This window comes from Terrapene carolina, unplaced genomic scaffold, assembly GCF_002925995.2.
Source record: "Terrapene carolina triunguis isolate 2854851 unplaced genomic scaffold, T_m_triunguis-2.0 Scaffold23, whole genome shotgun sequence".
NCBI lineage: Eukaryota > Metazoa > Chordata > Testudines > Emydidae > Terrapene > Terrapene triunguis.
In genome coordinates, this window is record NW_020664374.1 from 5,769,533 (window position 1) to 5,788,519 (window position 18,987).

The following is an 18,987-nucleotide window of genomic DNA, read 5'->3' on the forward strand; positions in this document are numbered from 1 at the left end:
GATGTCCATGGAGGATTTCAGCTCTATCCCCGGACATATAGACCGGATTTTACTGTAGCTGCACTGGCAGGGACTAAACAGTAGAGCGGCTTCGGCAGAACAATCATGCTAAACCGGACATTGTTAGATTTTTTTCAGTAGTTGCACTGCCAGGGACTGAAAAGTTAAGCGCCTAGGGCAAAGTAATCATGCAAAACCCATTGTTAATCTTGTTAATATTCCTGTTCTGTTAAAAATAAATGTTTAGATGTTTTAAACACGTACTGAGTGATCCTTCCCCTGATTCTGTGTCCAGGTTAACGGCTGGGGACGGTTGGTAGGGGATCTCTGTAAGGGTGATGAAGAGATCCTGGCTGTCGGGGAAATCAGCGTTGTAAGCGCTGTCGACTGCCTCGTCCTCCTCATCTCCTTCCTCATCTTCCCCATCCGCTAACATGTCCGAGGAACCGGCCGTCGACAATATCCCATCCTCAGAGTCCACGGTCAGTGGTGGGGTAGTGGTGGCGGCCACACCTAGGATGGAATGCAGTGCCTCGTAGAAACGGGATGTCTGGGGCTGGAGCGTCCGTTTGCCTCTTTGGTCTTCTGGTAGCCTTGTCTCAGCTCCTTGATTTTCACGCGGCACTGCGTTGCATCCCGGCTGTATCCTCTCTCTGCCATGGCTTTAGAGATCTTCTCGTAGATCTTTGCATTCCGTCTTTTCGATCGCAGCTCGGAAAGCACGGACTCATCGCCCCACACAGCGATCAGATCCAAGACTTCCCGATCAGTCCATGCTGGGGCCCTCTTTCTATTCTGAGATTGCACGGCCATCTCTGCTGGAGCGCTCTGCATCGTTGCCAGTGCTGCTGAGCTCGCCACGATGTCCAAACAGGAAATGAGATTCAAACTGCCCAGACAGGAAAAGGAATTGAAATTTTCCCAGGGCTTTTCCTGTGTGGCTGGTCAGAGCATCCGAGCTCGGACAGCTGTCCAGAGCGTCAAGAGAGTGGTGCACTGTGGGATAGCTCCCGGAGCTATTGGCGTCGATTTCCATCCACACCTAGCCTAATTCGACATGGCCATGTCGAATTTAGCGCTACTCCCCTCGTTGGGGAGGAGTACAGAAGTCGAATTTAAGAGACCTCTATGTCGAACTAAATAGCTTCGTGGTGTGGACGGGTGCAGAGTTAATTCGATGTAACGGCGCTAAATTCGACATAAATTCCTAGTGTAGACCAGGCCTGAGAGTATGTCTGCGCAGCCAGTGGCAGCCCTCGGCAGCGAGCACCGAAGCCTGGGTCAACAGACTTGGGCTTGTGCTACCGCACTAAAAATAGCTATGTAGACAGTGCTTAGGCTGGAACTCAGGCCCTGAAGCCCACCTCCCTCTCTAGGCTTCAGAGCCCAAGCCACAATGTCCACATAGGTATTTTTAGTGCAGTAGCATGAGCCCTGAGAGCCTGTTGATCTGGGCCATATTATAGACGTACCCTGGTGGGCCAGCTCATTTGAGCTTAAAGCACCACTTAACTCAAGCTGGAGATTTTTGTATGTGGAGGGAAGTCGAGTTGGGGTAACACTTCGGTGATCATTCTTGCTAATTGTGATATGAAGACACACCCTAAACCTTCTGGGTTTTGTGGTTCTTTGTGCTGCAGTATGCTGAGCCACGCTATGAATTCTATCCCACTGTACTGTGGGAGAGAGCCTGTCTGTCCTTTCTGGGCACACTGGGGGAATTGTGGGAAAGCAATGGAGGACTATCAACATTCAAGTGGAGCTAGCCTGCATCCACATTGCTGAGTGGTGGTGTTAGCAAACTGATGAGCCAGCCAACTCAAGTAAAAAGCACCACCACACTTGAGTTAAGGGCTTTAGTGTGTGGACAGGACTCAAGTTACAGGCAACATTTGAATTAACTTTGCAGTGAAGACAAGCCCAAATGCACAATCCATTCTGTGTTCCCCCTGAGGAAGGGTGGCCCCATGCCATCACCAATGCAGGGCTGTGCCTAAATGACACAGTTTAGCCATTTGTTTATGTAACCCTTCTGCCAGGGGAAGTTAGCAGCAACAAAGGCCAGGTTCAATATCTAAGGATTCCTCTTGGCACTACAACACAGGGCTGGCTCAAGACCTCATCCAGTAAGCTGGGAAAACTTAACACCACCCCTGGGCACCTCTATGAAGCAATACTTGCAAGCACTGAGTCTGAAGAACAAAACAAAACAAAAACCCCCACCACACCCCTTGTATTAAAAGGGAAAAGAAACCCAGCATTAGTTTGGGAAAACACCACAACCACCTCCCCCGGCCCCCACCAACCCCTTGGAAACCGCAGTTCAAAAAAGCCTTCAATTTGGTCAGTGAGGACCAAGGCCTCTGAAGGGGGAAACTGCTCCCACCTTGACTGCCATAGGGTCAGCCATGCCCTGTGTCTGCTCTGGGCCTTTCTTCGTACAAGTTCCTGCAGACTCTGTCTCCGTACCCCCAGGGTCAGGCTTGTTACAGCTGGGATCTCACAATATTTAATTCTGGGCACCACCAGCCAGCGCTTTACAGTCTGGTAGCCACTGCAATCACTCATTTTGTTACACACATCCAATCATATCTACATGTGCCATGTTCTCAGTCTTGTATTTGGATTTTTCTTTCTGAATTGATGATCTAGACCTGAACCTGAGAAAAGGATGAGAAGATAGAAAAACCTTTAAACCAAAAACCTTTCCTTCTTGTTATCTTCTACTGGCTCTCCCATTCCCAATCATTCCCTTTTCATATGCTCTTCCACCGCTTGTTTTAAGCTAGTGGTGTTGGCTATGTAGAACCACAGGATATGACTACCATCTTATTTCCTAAATGTTTTACTAAATTTAGAGTCCAGTGAAAAACCTAGTGCATGTCTATAATTTTAGCATAGAATTTCCTCAGCTTTTAAAATACAGATTCTCCTCTGACACAGAGAGGGAGACCTTGAAAGGTTTATCAATGATCCCTGAATGGACAATAAACCCCACAAGTTATAAACGCCCATAACAGAAGCGAATAACAGATTTATATATACAGCTTATTAAGCAGTAATTTGTACACATGTGTAATCAAATTGTTAAAAAACCTGCTTTTAAGATACATAAACATTTGTAGCACAGAACAATAAAACTTAGGCTGGCAAAAGACATTCATTTATTCACTCGAAGGTCAGCTAATGCAATTCAGCCAATGCTAACCTCATGAAACACCAATCAGTAGAAAAGTAGTAAAATCGTCTCAAATGAACTCTAACAACACCCCAAGCAGGTATTACGTTGTGAAATGCTGGCTACCATAAAATTGTTCTGGAACATGAATGAATTCTAATGATTAGTGAGCCTTTAGAACAAATTCTATTCTTATACACACCCTCTCATTTAAAAATCATATGCAAAAAAAGATCATTAATGGGTGTGTTAGCTTTAAAGGTATACAACCAAACAATGAGAAAGTTACTTTCAATTTGGCCTTTGCTCTCTAGAGCAAAACTTAAATTTAAGAGTACATCTGTTTTTCTCAAGGATGGGATTTTCAAAAGTTCTCAGCATTGGCTTAATTCTGCTCCCACACAAGTCAATGATAAAACTCACATTAACTTCAGTGGGAGCAGAGCTAGGGCAACCCTGAATATTTCAGAAAATCCCACCCTGAATCTACAGTTACATAGAGCTCAGGATGAATCAGAACACTTAGTCCTGAATCTCTTAACAAAAAAACAAAAACAAAACCACAGTCATTTTGCTTAGCCTCAGTTTTTCCATCAGTAAAATGGGGGAAGTGATATAAACCCACCTTTGTAAGGTACAGGAAAAAAATGTTTTAAAGCATCAAGTACACTGCATATTTTAACTAGTATTTCTAATACAGTATGGTGAAGACCGGGGTCCCTCTAGTGGCCAATTTAATATCTGAAGGCTTATATTTCAGAAGAAAAGGTAAGGGCTTGTCTACACTACCGCGGTAGTTCGACGGCTGGCAATCGAACTTCCGGGTTCGATTTATCGCGTCTGGTCTGGACGCGATAATTCGAACCAGGAAGTGCTCGCCGTCGACTGCGGTACTCCACCTCAGCGAGAGGAGTACCGCGGAGTCGACGGGGGAGCCTGCCTGCCGCGTGTGGACCGCGTCTGAACCGCGGTAAATTCGAACTAAGGTATGTCGACTTCAGCTACGTTATTCACGTAGCTGAAGTTGCGTACCTTAGATCGAATTTGGGTGTTAGTGTAGACCAGGCCTTAGATTCATCTATCCTGCCTTGAACCTTGTTTAGTTGTTTACCCTTGTGCAAAGAGAGGAAAGTGGGTGTAAAATGCTACCCATCTTGTTTTCACTAATGTTTCAAAGGGATAAAGATTACACAAGATACAGGACAGTATAGAATGAAGCTAAAAATCCCTCCATAGTCTGGTGCAGTGGTTCTCAGCCTATTAACCATTGTGGGCCACATGACTGGGCTGCAGGTTGAGAACCACAGCACAGCCCCCAACTCTCCCCACCCACACTGCTATGTCCAGTGTCCCATCCCAGAGACTCCTCCACAGACCGGGGCAAGGAGCGGAGCCCCAGTGGTGGGGCCGGGTGACAGGGACCCTGGACCCCATTGTGCAGGGCCAGGCGGCAGCCCCAACTTGACCCTGCCGTCAACCCTGACCCTTGCTGTGTGGGGCCGGGCAGCAGCCGTGACCCCAGACACTGCCATGCAGCAGACCCGACCCCGCAACCCAGACACAGACTGATCCTGGACCCCGTTGTGTGGGGCCGGGCAGCAGCCCCGACCCTAACCCCGACCCCCGCTGCGTGGGGCTGGGTGGCAGACCCGACCCCAGACCCTGCCATGCAGCAGCCCCGACCCCGGCCCCTGCTGTGCTGAGTCAACAATGTGATGCTGTTGCAAACAAAACAAAACAAAAAACCAACAACCACAAATGCAATTTTGGGTTGCATTAACAGAGGCCTAGCATGCAAGTTACGGGAGGTGACAGTACCACTCTACTTGGTGCTAGTTAGACCTTGGCTGGAATACTGTCCAATTTTGGTCACCACTGTATAGAAAGGATGTAGAAAAACTGGAAAGGATCCAGAGGTGAGCAACAAAGATGATCAAAGGGATGTGCAAGCCATATGAGCAAAGGCTGAAGGAACTGGGTATGTTTAGGCTGGAAAAAAGGCAATGGGGGGACGGACATGATGGCAGTCTTCAAGTACTTGAAAGGCTTCCATTAAAAAAAAAAAAAAAAAAAAAAAAAAAAAGGAAAAAAGTTGTTCTCTCTTGCCACAGAGGGCAGAATAAGAGGCAAGGGGTTCAAACTACAGCATAGCAGATTTAGATTTAATTTCAGGAAAAAGCTTCCTAACTGTAAGAACAGTAGGACAATGGGACAGACTGCCTTGGGAGGTTTTGGAAGCTCCTTCACTGGGGGGTTTCAAAAGGAGGCTGGATGGCCATCTGTCTTGGATGGTTTAGACACAACAAATCCTGCATCTTAGCAGGGGTTAGACTACATGACCCTTGTGGTCCCTTCTAATCCAATGGTTCTATAATTATTTTCCTAGGCAAGTAACAAAGGGGAAAAATCTGACAGTAAAGCATTTACTCTGAAATTATCATAGTAGGAGGCAGTGTTTTCCCCAGGAATTGAAATTAGGGGAGGTGTTTGAATTTATGGGGGGGGGGGGAAAGAGAGGTCAGGGCTGATGACGGGTGAGACTGTGAGGGTGAGGCTGTATGACACCATAGTAAAAACTGAAAAATGTTTCATGACCATTTTATTAGATTTAACTCATGTTTTAAAATCATCACACAAATTGAAGTTGGCTACTCAAGCCTTCTATGAAGCACTACATCTACATCCTTCTTGGTTTCTTGTTATAATTTTGCACAACTCTGTTAATGAACTTCTTGAATGCAATGCATTCATCTTTGGTGGCTTCTCGTGTGTCCAGTACTTCTATTCCTTCAATTGCTATGCTATTCGTTCATTCACATGATCAGGCAGAAGGCGACTTCTTTCAGAACACAAAGTTCTATTCAATGATGAAAAAGAATGCTCAACTGTAGCTGTTGTGACTGGGAGTAGCAAGAGATGAATTCTTACTTCTTTCATCCCAGGAAACATAGCACAAAGATCGGGTCAAACCACTAGTGATGATAAAAAAGAAGTTGAAGTCAAATCTTCATTCATTCATTGTATAATATTCTACTCTGTGTTCAAATTCTCTATTCTGTCCTGAGCACCTAGCAGCCCCATTGCTGTAGTGCCTCACTCCACTCAACTGTTGGTGTTTTATAGGACAAGGATCTGTAAAAGCTACGTAGAGGTTGAATAGAACCTACAAGTCGCTGTTGTAGATTTTTAAGAATCAAGTCTGTGTACTTTTTCAGTTGTCTTAACAAACACTTCTTGTCCTCTTCACTTAAGGATTCAATATAAATGCCTTCATTAGTCAACTTCTGGACTGAAGTCTTTGATTCTTCCAGTACTTTTTCAATGGATAGCTCTCTGATTGATCCAAATGTAGCTTCTATTGCTGGCAGGGCTGGCTCTAGGTTTTTTGCCGCCCCGAGCAAAAAAAACAAAAAAACAAAACCTGGAATGCTGCCCCTGGAATTCTGCTGTCCCAAGCACGTGCTTCGTTTGTTGGTGCCTAGAGCCGGCCCTGATTGCTGGACAAGATCTACTACTCTTGTAGCAGATGCCTGGATGGCATTGTTTAATGACCCAAGTGATTTCAACAGTAGTCTTACAAGAGAGAGAATGGCAATAGTCTTCTCTGAACGTAGTAGCAAAAGTAATCCACCAGCCTCACTACTTAGATCCATCCCATCTTGGTAGATACTTTCAAAAGCCAGTAATAACGGCTGGAGTAATTTTAAGACAACAGCCAAGGATCGCTCATGAGAAAGCCAGAGGGTTTTCCCAGGTTGGACTAACTTGAACTTCAGTCCCAGTGTATCTTCTATATTTTCCAAGATATTCAGTCTTTTTGGACTCTTGCTGAAAAAAGAATATAATGAAGACATTAAATGTATAGCTTTTAAAATGATTTTTGAAGAGTCTGCAGCTCGTACTAGTGCTAGTTGGAGTAGATGGCCTCTGCAGTGTGTGTATAGGAGAGATTAGGGTTAAACTTTTCTCTGAGCAAAGTTTGTACTCCACCATGTCTTCCAGAGAAGTTTGCAGCTCCATCAAATGCACAAGCAGCCATCTGTTTGGGGTCCAATTGACAAGCACTTAACTCTTCTAAGATGTGGGTTGTCACAGATGCAGCCGGTGTGTCTTCTATAACTTGAACATCTAGAAATGCATCTACTGGCCTACCACTGACATCAAAATAACATACACAATGACTTAATACTTGATACCCATTTACATTGGTGCATTCATCAGCCATGTATGCAAATTTTTTGAATGTGGTGAGAGAGTTCTTCACTTTTTCAAGGATTAGTCTTTCACTGTTGCACCACATGTTTCTAGCCAGTCAGTTGAGTTTCTTGCAGAAATTAGAAAGATTGTGAGCATTTGCTGGTCTTGTTCGGAACCAGTGTTCAAGTTCAGGATGAACAAGTGACAATGCACTTAACATTGTCCTCCAGTTTGTAATGTGTGGTAGCTCTTGCTTAAATAGAAAGTATGTTGCCACAGCCATGTTTGTTTGCATTAACTGTGTTGTGTCTCCAGCATTCTTAACAGCCTCATTAACACTCACCGGTGTTGTCCTTGGTCAGTGGAGACTCAGAGTTAAGAGGTGCTTTCACATAAGCTCACCTCCCAGGTGGAGGCACCTTGCTCGTTCCTCCAGCTGCTCACTCTCTGGCCACTGTTGTTTGTTGTGCCACCGTTCACTCCATCATTCTGTTGCCAATGGCCCTGCACCATCATCTGCCACTGTGACCTCTGCGAGTTGGTCTCTTGAGGTTCCACCCAGCTCTCAGTGATTTCAGCTGAGCTCTCAGTCAGGGCCGGCTCCAGGCACCAGCGCAGCAAGCAGGTGCTTGGGGCGGCCAACTGAAAAGGGCGGCACATCTGGCTCTTCGGCGGCAATTCGGCGGCGGGTCCTTCAGTCCCTCTCGGAGGGAAGGACCTGCCACCGAATTGCCGCCGAAGAATGAAGCGGCGGTGGTAGAGCTGCCATCGAAGTGCCGCCGATCGCAGCTTTTTTTATTTTTATTTTTTGTCTGCTTGGGGCTGCAAAAATGCTGGAGCCGGCCCTGCTCTCAGTGGGGGAACCTCGCTGCTAGTGCAGGCTGGGCCGTCTCTTCCACAGAAACACTGTCCCACAGCAGGTCTAAGTACTTATACCTGATTATCAGTGATTTCAGCTCTAGTGGTCACTTAACAAAACAAAAGACTATCTATGGAGCCTAATCAGCTCTGTCTTTAAACAGTGGAGAGGGGCAGGTCAAATAGTACTTGTGACTCAGGCAGACCATCAAGCAAAACATCTGTCCCCACCCTCTCTTTTGATGCCCTCAATCAGCACAGGCTATCTACAGTTCTACTGTCCTTTACTCATACAATAAGAAAAACATTTCATTCCCCCACCCCACATTCAAGTGATTTGTAACCCAACCCCAGCCAAAATCTATCACTTGGGCAACACAGCTCTGTTTCCTAGACACCTGGGTAGATTGTATTTACATTCACATCTAATCTGGTCCTGAAGCCTTTCCCCCCAGCCCATCACTAGCTGTCAGGGAGGGCTCATTTAGACTTTGGTTTTAATTCATAATTTGAAATTATTAGGTTGGCCAACATCACCAAAATGAATGCACTGACATTGCCATAAAAAACAACAGCTGTATAAGGAAGCTAGTCTATGTTCATACTTTTCAAATCTATTATACTTTTTCAGATACACGTATTTTATCATACACTTTATATGCATTTAATGTGTGTATTAATGTTTCAATTTCAATTCAAATTTCCAAACAATCACTAAATTGGCAACACTGCATGTAACTAGTTCACAAAACTGGGAAAGGAGGAGGGTGTTGGGAAATCCCTGTTGGAGGAGTTAGGCAGGTAACTTATCTTAACACCAGTGAAAATCATGAAAGTATTGATACTGCAGTAATAATCACTGAAGTTACTCTGCGTGAAACTGGTTTATTCCAACTCTTAATGGCAGAGTGTCTTCTGCTTCTCACCTTCAGTCTAACTCTTATAGTGAGTCCTAAGACTTCCCCTTTTCTTGTCATCATTCATGTCATCTTCCCTTATTGATTTAGGTACCGCTCCACTTTAGTATCGGAGTCATCAGTGTCCATGCCAGTGCTGCACAATGGAGTCCTCGGGAAACAATTTAAAATATACAAAAAGCCAAGTTAGAAGAGTCAGTTGTGGAGATATTTCACATCATTTACAAATACAATGCTTAATCACATTAAAAACTTTGTAATCCCAATAGTGAAAAGGAAACAAGTTTCCGTCCTAAGTGACATTTACTAAGGATTTCATTTACGTACACTTGTGTTCATTCTTCTGATATATGCTGTTCGTGTCAAGGCATAAAAACCTCACTGCTCCTACATGATAATTGCAAGAACTTTCCTATTTTAATAATGTAGGACTAATTATTTATCTTGAGTTGGCAATCTTATTTCTCTTTTGTTTCAAAGTTAGTCAGAACCTCCTTACAAATACAAATGGGGTGGCGGGGGGACCTGTAGTTGATAGCATAGGGCATTCAGAATAATATGTTTCAGTCACTGAGAAAATGGAAGGGGCTTACATAGATTCTAAGGATAACATTCTTGTAAAAACTAGCTAGGAGCGTAATGCGAGAGTGGACATGTTCAGTAAAATGCACCTAAATGAACAGACATTTCTGTAATCTTCCTCCCAGCCTGGGAGAGGGGAGAAAAGGACCAGCCAGTAACGCCTCTCTGGGAAAGAGGCAAAAAGGACCTGCTGCAACTGCCTCCTAGGTCTGAGGGGGAGAGGGGGTAAAGAACCCCAGGAGAGGCAGAGGTGTGCTGAGGGGCACATGGGTGTCAGGGTGGAGCAGAGTTCAAAGTCATCTTAGTCTATGGCATTTGGGAGTGCTGGTGACACTAATTGTCACACACACAAGGGGGGAGGGGGAGCAGGAAGAGAGCGGGAGTGGGGGAGGGGGTTCTTTAAAAATCCAAAGGCGGACCAAAAACATAATATAGTTTTGTTTAAAAAAAGTCATGATTTTGTGTAATCTGACTCATGATTTTTGAACTTCTGAGGTTGGCAGTACTGAGTCCCTGAATAGTTCCTGACAGTAGGCTGCTTCAATTGCACCAGTAGCTAGGCTCCAGTGCCTCCCACACTCCCTGGCTGTATGTAATAGTCCTTTACATGGACAGTAGCCCCTTCTTGTGGGCCCAATACCCAGTCAGAGTGTAACCACTAAGCTTTGATTACACAGGTACTGCAGGAATAGCGAGCGGGCTCAGTCTGTTTTGACAGAGGAACTCCCACCTGTGGATAATAACACACGATAAATATGCAGCTGTGGATGCCTGTATTCTAAGTTATTCCGGTTTGGAATAAAGACACCACAATGTAGTAACTCTACCCGGACTAAAAAAAAAAAAAACCTTGACATTTATAATAAGACAATTTGAGGGTTAACTAAGACTCCTCATAAATCTAAACACAATCTTATCTTTACGCCAATACTGCAAATACTATGCAAACAAAAATAATAGTATTAAACATACAGATTTCTTTAGTACCAAAGAGGTACACAGTCCACAAATCCCATGCATTTAAAACACACACCACTGATTTGGCATTAATGTCACCACACCATCCTGAGTGGAACAAGCAGCAAATGCCCAGTTCTTTCAAAAGGCTGGTTCCCTCTCCTTGTGGTTATCTTCTTGTTGCAATTAGTAAAAATGGGCCTGTGAGCATCAGCCCTCAAGGCAGAGATCTTCACATCCCCTCTGGGTCTGGCTGAACTCAGTCACGAGTCTGGTGCCTTTTTAAAAAAAATACTTGGGAGTGGAATTGGTCCCCACCCTTGGAGTTGCCCTGCTGAGCATGCCCAAGGGTTCATGCCCCCTCCCCTCCAGCTACTACTGTTTAAAGGCGTTGTTAGATGTTTGGCTGCGTGTGTGTATTTTTCCTGTGTGCTGCCCCAGCTCTGCGCAGACAGCTGGCACAGCAGACCTTGAGCGAACTGCCCAATGACCACAAGATCCGTTAAGGTATAAAGGTATCTGGCCAGGTTTATTGTTGACAAATCATGGTAATAGCACCTGGCAGACTCTATGAGGATACTAAGACAGGTATGCCTGTGACAATGGACGGAGCTCAGTCAGGGACGGGACTTTCCACTGCCCCCTAGGCTGGCCAAAGATACTCCCTCCGAGATACATCTTTATACCATGATATAAACAAGTTACATACTATTATCCTGACCGTATCTTTTAGGAGGGGTCAGTATGTTTCTGTTATCCTCGGGGAATGTTTTTGTACTATCCTTGATATCAGGATGTTCTGGTACTATTTGATGTCAGGATGTGTTTGCGTGAGTACTCTGTGCTTAGCACTTCTTAGGAATGTGTATTTCTGCAATATTAGCCCTCTTCTTGCCATAGTCTATGAGCAGGTCCTGCCTTATACCAGGCCTCTGATACAAGGGCTTATGTCTCAGGCTCTCTTCCTACTACAAAAGGAACAGCAACAGAAGCATAGGTTACAAGAGCACATTGAATACTTCTCCGACTAGTCCACAGTGTCTAGTGCATTTTGTCTGCAACAACCTTCCTCAGACTCCTGTCCCTCTAAGAGCCTGGGCTAGCCCTTGGCTCTGGCTTGGTCCACACTGGGGCGGAGGATCGATCTAGGAAACGCAACTTCAGCTACGAGAATAGCGTAGCTGAAATCGACGTTTCCTAGATCGAACTAAGTTTACTTACTGCGGGTCCACGCGGCACAGGCAAGCTCCCCGGTCGACAGCGCTTCCTCCTCTTGGCGAGCAGGAGTTCCGCAGTCGACGGGGGAGCGCTTCTGGGATCGATTTATCGCGTCCAGAGGAGACGCAATAAATCGATCCCAGAAGATCGAGCTCTACCCGCCGAATCAGGCGGGTAGTGTGGACTTAGCCTCTGTTTCATCCCCTCCCCCCCGAGTTCTTTTCAAGCTCCTCTCTGCTCAGCCTTCTGACTGCAGACCCTGCCACCCCATTCTCTACTACTGCTTTCCCACAACTTCTGCATAGATGTGAACCCAGTTACAATGTCTGCCCATCACAGCCAAGCTGTGACTCTCTGGCCTTCTCAGCACTTTCCCTTGCAGCAGCCACATGCCAAGCCTGGAGCAATGCAGGGAAGCTGACTGTATTTCTTCCTCACAGAGAAAGGTTCCTTCCTGTGTCAGAGTCTTTCATTCAGTTTCCACTCTGCCCCTTATTAGGCAGGACAGGGGGATCTCTGCATGTTCACCTTGGAGGGTCATCAGAGGTTAGCAGGGAGGGGATGGGACTGGTGGATTGCTGCTTAGCCAGTTCATCACAGTATTATTATTTGCAGTCCATCCAAAGTTGTACTAGACCCCTTGCATATAGCTTAACATGATTCTGGCCCAAAGAGTTTACAATTGAGGATCTGGATATAACACAGAAAGTAAGGGAGAAAACATGAGAATGAAAGAGGAAGGGACAGGTTACATAAATATGATCATGTGGAGACTCAGTCAGTTCGTGAACACTTTGTGCACAGTATAGTTCCTGTTTAACGTAAATGTTAATTACTTCACTTCTTGGAGGTTTCATGATATTCTGTTTAATCTGCTGCCTTTAGTAGCTATATTTTTAATCCTATTTGCACGGCAGAACCAACACAGCTGATAACAGAGCCCATCTCATTCTCCTTCTTTTACAGTGGAGTGAGTGGAAGTTTACTGCATATAGGTGTGTTTGCGTGCGTGTGTGCATATATATATATATATATATATATATATGTTTGCACACACACAACCTTTAAAATGTCTATCCCAAGTGTTTTCATGTATGGAAAATACAATAAATAAATAAATAAATAAATAAAAAGTGAGATGAGGGAGTTCTGCAGGCAGTTGAAGCTAAAATTACACAGAAAAATTCAAACTGCCAAACCCAACTAGTTTTTTTGGGGCATATAATCAATAAAGAAGGAGTGAAGACAGATCCAGAAGAATTCAAAGCAACAGCAAGATTTCCCCTGCTTAAAAATATATCAGAATGAAAGCAGATTCTTGGTGTGACCATTTCTGGAGGCAAAATCTGTTCTCAGAATGCATATTCTTTAAAACTACTTAAATCAGCCTCTTTGTGGGTCTGGGATAAAGTACATTATCGTGTGTTTGAAGTGCTAAAGAACTTACTGACCTTATCCCCACTATGTGTTTCCAAGACTACAGCTGTTTCTGCAGATACCAGTAGCTATGGTCTCAGTGGGGTGTAACTCCAGCTACATGGAGGCGATTGAAAGCCCACAGCATATTGTTTTAGACAGCTTACAGATACTGAGACCAAATATGTTCATATAGAGCAAGGAAGAAACTATCTGGTAAGCATATGAGTGTACAAGATTTTCACAAAATATTTGCAACCTCTTGATAATTATATGTAGTGACAAGCCACTGGTACCACTAAACAATGGCAAAGAGCTAGATAAGGGACTCAGATGCCAAAGACTATTCATATGTCTAAGATTTAAATATGTTCTTAGTGATAAACACATACCTTATTAAGGGGCCTAGAGACTACCCAGATCCCTAGGGCAATAGAAGAGCCTGTTTGGGCTAGGTTTGGGGTTGCCTGCCAGTCTCACCACAGAAGCTAGAACTGATTAAAATGGTCATCAGTGTTGAAATACAGCTGAAAGCTCTGTCAAAAGTGATTTGAAATGGCTGGCCTAAAGACTTTGACATCCCATACCCAAGTCGTTAATGCTATCCATTGAAGGAGGACTTGTTTTCACCTATAAACCAATGAGCCCCACAGCCACTGAGGCATACTGGCATCTGGGCCCCACAAAATGTTGGGAGAGATCCTAAACAAGGTTGTAGTGGCCAGTCATAGCACAGGACAAAAAAAACCCACAGGATAGACATATGTGAGACCTGCAGAACTCAGAGAACACAATTAAAAGAAACACGTACCACACTCACACATTTACATTAAAATCCTTGGAAAACAGTAGCCTAAAAGCTATGTTCAATATTTCAGTGGAAATACTCAGTGATGACAACAAGCTACACTTCATGAGTTCAGAATTCAGAGCCCTGGGACGCAGTTTAAGCTTGTTGCTTTTAATTCTTGTCACTCAAAGAAATGGATAGGCAGAAAGGGCAACGTGGACCTGCAAACTATGAAACCTAAAAAATAATTATAGCCAAATTAAAGGCCTCGATCTATTCTTTTCCCACAAGTAATTACTGATTGAGTTCCCATCTTGATGGTTTAAGGGTGCCTGATTTTCAAAAATTGTTGAGCACCCAAATTTTAAAAATTAGGCCCCTTAGGTATACCAAATCATTGGTGATATGCCAATCTTGCCCCTTTGTCTATAGTACTTTTTCACAATTTGTCAAGCAAATGGGCAATATCAACGGTAGAAGTGCTTATGTAGATTGGGTGCGTGTGTTTTCATCCCCGTAACATGTAACCCCGCTCCAAGGCCAATGGTGGGAAAAGTGCTGAAAATTTTCCGTATAGACACAGACAAAACAAGCACAATTTTAACAGTCTACACAGAACTTATTAGGAAATCTAAGTATTGCTCTGTCAATCTCATTCTCCGTCTCTCTGTTCATGCACATACTGTACCTTTTCTGACCCCACAGGGAACAAAACATCTGCTGCTTTTGGTGAGATATGTAGCCAGAATTTTTAAAGTAGAATACCATATCGAAATTCTTTTGGAATTCTGACTTGCTTGTACATCATGCTGTGGGCTGGAGAATACACTATGGAATCTGTAGCTTTATAAAAATGGTTAAGAACTGTAGTTCTTTTGTCTGTTATTTTACTATGTTCAAAGAACTCTCTGGGCTCTCTCAAGGTTAGTGACCTGTCAGTTCATGAAATTTCAGATTTCATGCTTTCCCCCCAGTGAGGACATCAGATTTTAATATGTCTGATTTCCCCCCTTTGTGAGGTTTTTATTAAATAAAGTAGATCTGTTTTCTTAAATGTAAAATGAGTTGAACTCTGTTGCTATCTCCACTGGGGGAAATGATCGCTGCTTTAGGATAACACCCAGCATGTAATATGAAGATTCATATCTTCTGCCCCCTTAAAATATATACATACTAAGGCACCAAGAAAATATCTCCAAAATTCACACATTGTCTCTTTCAGCTTTCACTTATTATGAGAGCCTAAGTAGTGACTCCATAGTCATGGTTGTGTTGAGATTTGCACTTAAAACAGAACTAAAACCCTTTTGTTTCACACTTTAATTATTGAATGTAGTCTCCAGACTTGGCATAGTAACTGAATTTTTCTTGTAAGTTTTTAAAGAAAAATATGTACTGACTTTAGCAGAGAAAGTACGTTTGAAATTTTGCTCTGATGGCCAGTTATTTTAGTCTAACTGGGGAAAGAACCAGAGCCCCTTACACATTCCAAACTTCACATATCCATACACCACAACCCAGACATTTTTGGAATGTTATAGTTAACCACATAAAGCAAAGTTTCCTTCTTACCCTTCATAACCTAACTGTTCGCTAGGAAGAAAAGCGGATGGAACTGCTCAGAACTATCAACTCCTTCCCTTTCCCAATGTTACAGGGGACAACCTGTCTCTGTAGTGGAGCTGCAAGCTCCTAATCTCTAGCAACATGGGTTACAACTTTCCCCCTCTCACTGCCCACCCCATCCTGTTCTAGTGCTGGATAATAAGGAGAGTGGAGGAAGATGGGAGTTGAAGCCCAAATTCTCAGAGACCTGGCATGAAATATTGCCCCCCATTGAAGTAAATGGAAGTTTTGCCATTGACTTCACTGAGGTCAGAATTTCACCCCTGGAGTTTGCAGCTGTGCTACAGAGGCAGCTGCTTCCTCTGACAAGCCACCAGCATTCAACAGAGGGCAGCCCTGGTCTTCGGGAATAGATGAGTGGAGTGTAGATGGGATGTTGAATGACTTTCCTACTTATTTCCTGGGTTTTTAGAGTATGCATCAGTGAGCTTTGCACCTAACAACCCCAAGCCTAAATGAACTAAGTTTCTTGTGCGAGAGTTATAAAGCATTTGGGAGAGTTCCATTACATTTATTATTATAAAATATGACAATTAAAGACAGGCAGTCAGTAGTGGAAACAGTGTTGGAAGCTGCAAGTAGGCAAATATTCATTGTGCCAATAGATACAAAGTGTTTAGATAATTTGTTTAAAATGTAGAGTGTGTTTGAATAAATATTTAATATTACCCAAGCCCAGGACCATGTTATCCAAACAGTTTGGTGCACTGAAGTGTGGATAATAAAATGAACAGTATCTGGGATTACATTTGTGTGTGAATTTCTATTCATTTGTTGCTTTAAGTCACAACAATAACTTCTTTTAACCCTTAGATTACTGGAATTGTTCCAGACTGCCAAAACCTACTGAATGCTTAGAAGGAAGTATTATTATTATTATTATTATTAACTAATTATGCAGTGCTAATGCCCACAGGCCCCGATCAGGATGGTAGCTGCTACACCTAATCCCTGCCATGAAAAAATAAGAAAAAACAGACAAAAGGTGGGTGAAATCATATTATGTGTATGAAATTATCTGTTTTAATTAATATATATTGCATGTCATGCACACAGCACATATGATGGGCATATCAGTGTGATAAATTATGGAACTGTGTCCAATCTCCAAATGAAATTAAGCTTTTTAATGCAAACATTAAGGTCTCCGTTCTGCAAGCTGTTCAGCATGGACAGATCCTTACCCCTCTGTAGAGACAACTGACTTCAATGGCTTGCAGGACTGAGGCATAATGTGTGGAATACTTGTTGAACCACAAGAAAAGTCATTGTTTTGGTCAGAAGCAATGTGCCTAGAAAAAGCCTTGTTGTGGTTGAAACCTACTTTCTCCATTTCCTTATAACTGACAGTAATATGTTCCGTATTTATAACAGAGAATTTCAATGAGGACACTGTAAGAATGAAATAAGCAATTCTAAATTATTTGAGGTATACTGTATTTTTTATATGCATACTACAGTATATGCATAAGAATCAACAGTAAATGTTAATAAACTGAATTGATGTGTGGAAAATCCCACCACGAGATTGGGATCAGTTAGCATGAACACCTCTGCCTGTGTGGAATGCCATTAAAGGCTAGGTCTTTAAGTTCTGTATCTCATCACCCTCTTTAAATAAAAAATATGGCCTCATCTTTGCTTTTCATTAAGACTCTTTTTTCAGCAACTGCCTCCAATCTGTCATGTGTTCTGTGGCTAAAAACTGAATGATGCTTTTAAAACTGTTGCTGAATGGATTATTTTAACTTGTTTCTGTTCGGGAGTTTTGACCACTAGAGGGTGTAGAGACACAGTACTTTACACTAGGTAGCAGTGTGCTGATCTTCAATAAACTTAAAAAGAACAGGAGTACTTGTGGCACCTTAGAGACTAACAAATTTATTAGAGCATAAGCTTTCGTGGGCTACAACCCACTAGTATTATTGCTTTTCATACATAGGGCTCCTTACTCCCCTTTCCTCAACATGGCTATTAGGGAGTAAGGTACTGTTCAATGGGAGTAAAGGTGGAAGAATAGGGATAATAGGCAGCAGAGGAATAAAAACAATAAAATAATTGGAAATTCACCTCAAACAACCTCCCCCACCCAGATATCAACAAATCTGAACTTCAGGATTCAAACCCAAGCCTGAATATGAATTTTGCAAATGCTAACATCTTTATAGTGGGCTGAAGCTAGGGTGACTAGATGTTCCTATTTTATAGGGACAGTCCTGATATTCGGGGTTTTGTCTTATATAAGTGCCTATTACCCCCCACCGCCCCCCACCCCCTGTCCCGATTTTTCACATTTGCTGTCTGGTCACCGTAGCTGAACCAAAACACTGGATCAAAATTTGATATGTCTGAAATCTGGATCTGAATTATGCAGCTTGAACCTATCACAGCTCAGTCAGAAAACTGATGAGAGATCTTGCATGATCCACTTGTCTCTATGCACCTCAGTTTCCCCATCTATAACTTTAGGATAATATCTATGTTTGGCAGCTATAAACAGCCTCCTAACATACTCATCAAGAAACCATATGGCTCTCCATGCTCATCAGCATACGAGTTCCTGGACAGATGGAAAACACATTATGAAAACATGCTGAATCTGCTGAAGGCTGTCTAGAGCTGCGTGACCCGGCAAACCACATGGCTGCAGACCCCGGGACAAACACTGATCTTCCATCACTTGAGGAAGTACGAAAGGCCATCCAAAAGTTATGGAATGGATGTGCTGCTGGACCTGATGGTATTCCACCCCAGCTGCTCTAAGGTGCTTTGGAATCAGTGAGCATTGGCCTGCATCAACTGTTCTTAAAAGTGTGGGCATTAGGAAAAGTACCAGCAGAACAGAAAGATGGCATCATAGTGTCCCTGTACAAGGGCAAAGGATCCCAGACAGATTGTAGCAACCAGACTCCAGTCTCATTGTTATAAGTCCCTGGAAAGGTCTTTGCTCATGTTCTACTTGGTAGGATATAGCTGCTCCTCTTAACAGACATTGTCATTCACAGCAATCAGGTTTCACTGTTGGGTGGTCAACAGTGGGCGCTGTTCTTACCCTTCAGTTTCTGGCAGAGCTGCACAGAGAATTTAATTGCCTACTTCATGTAGCTATGTCAACGTCAAACTGACTTCTGATTTGGTTGACAGGTCAGTGCTTTGGCTCACAGTGAAAGGAGTTGGCATTCCAGATGTTCTGCTGAATCTGGTGGTGCACAGTGGTACTGATGTGAGGGCGCACATTGATTCATGGC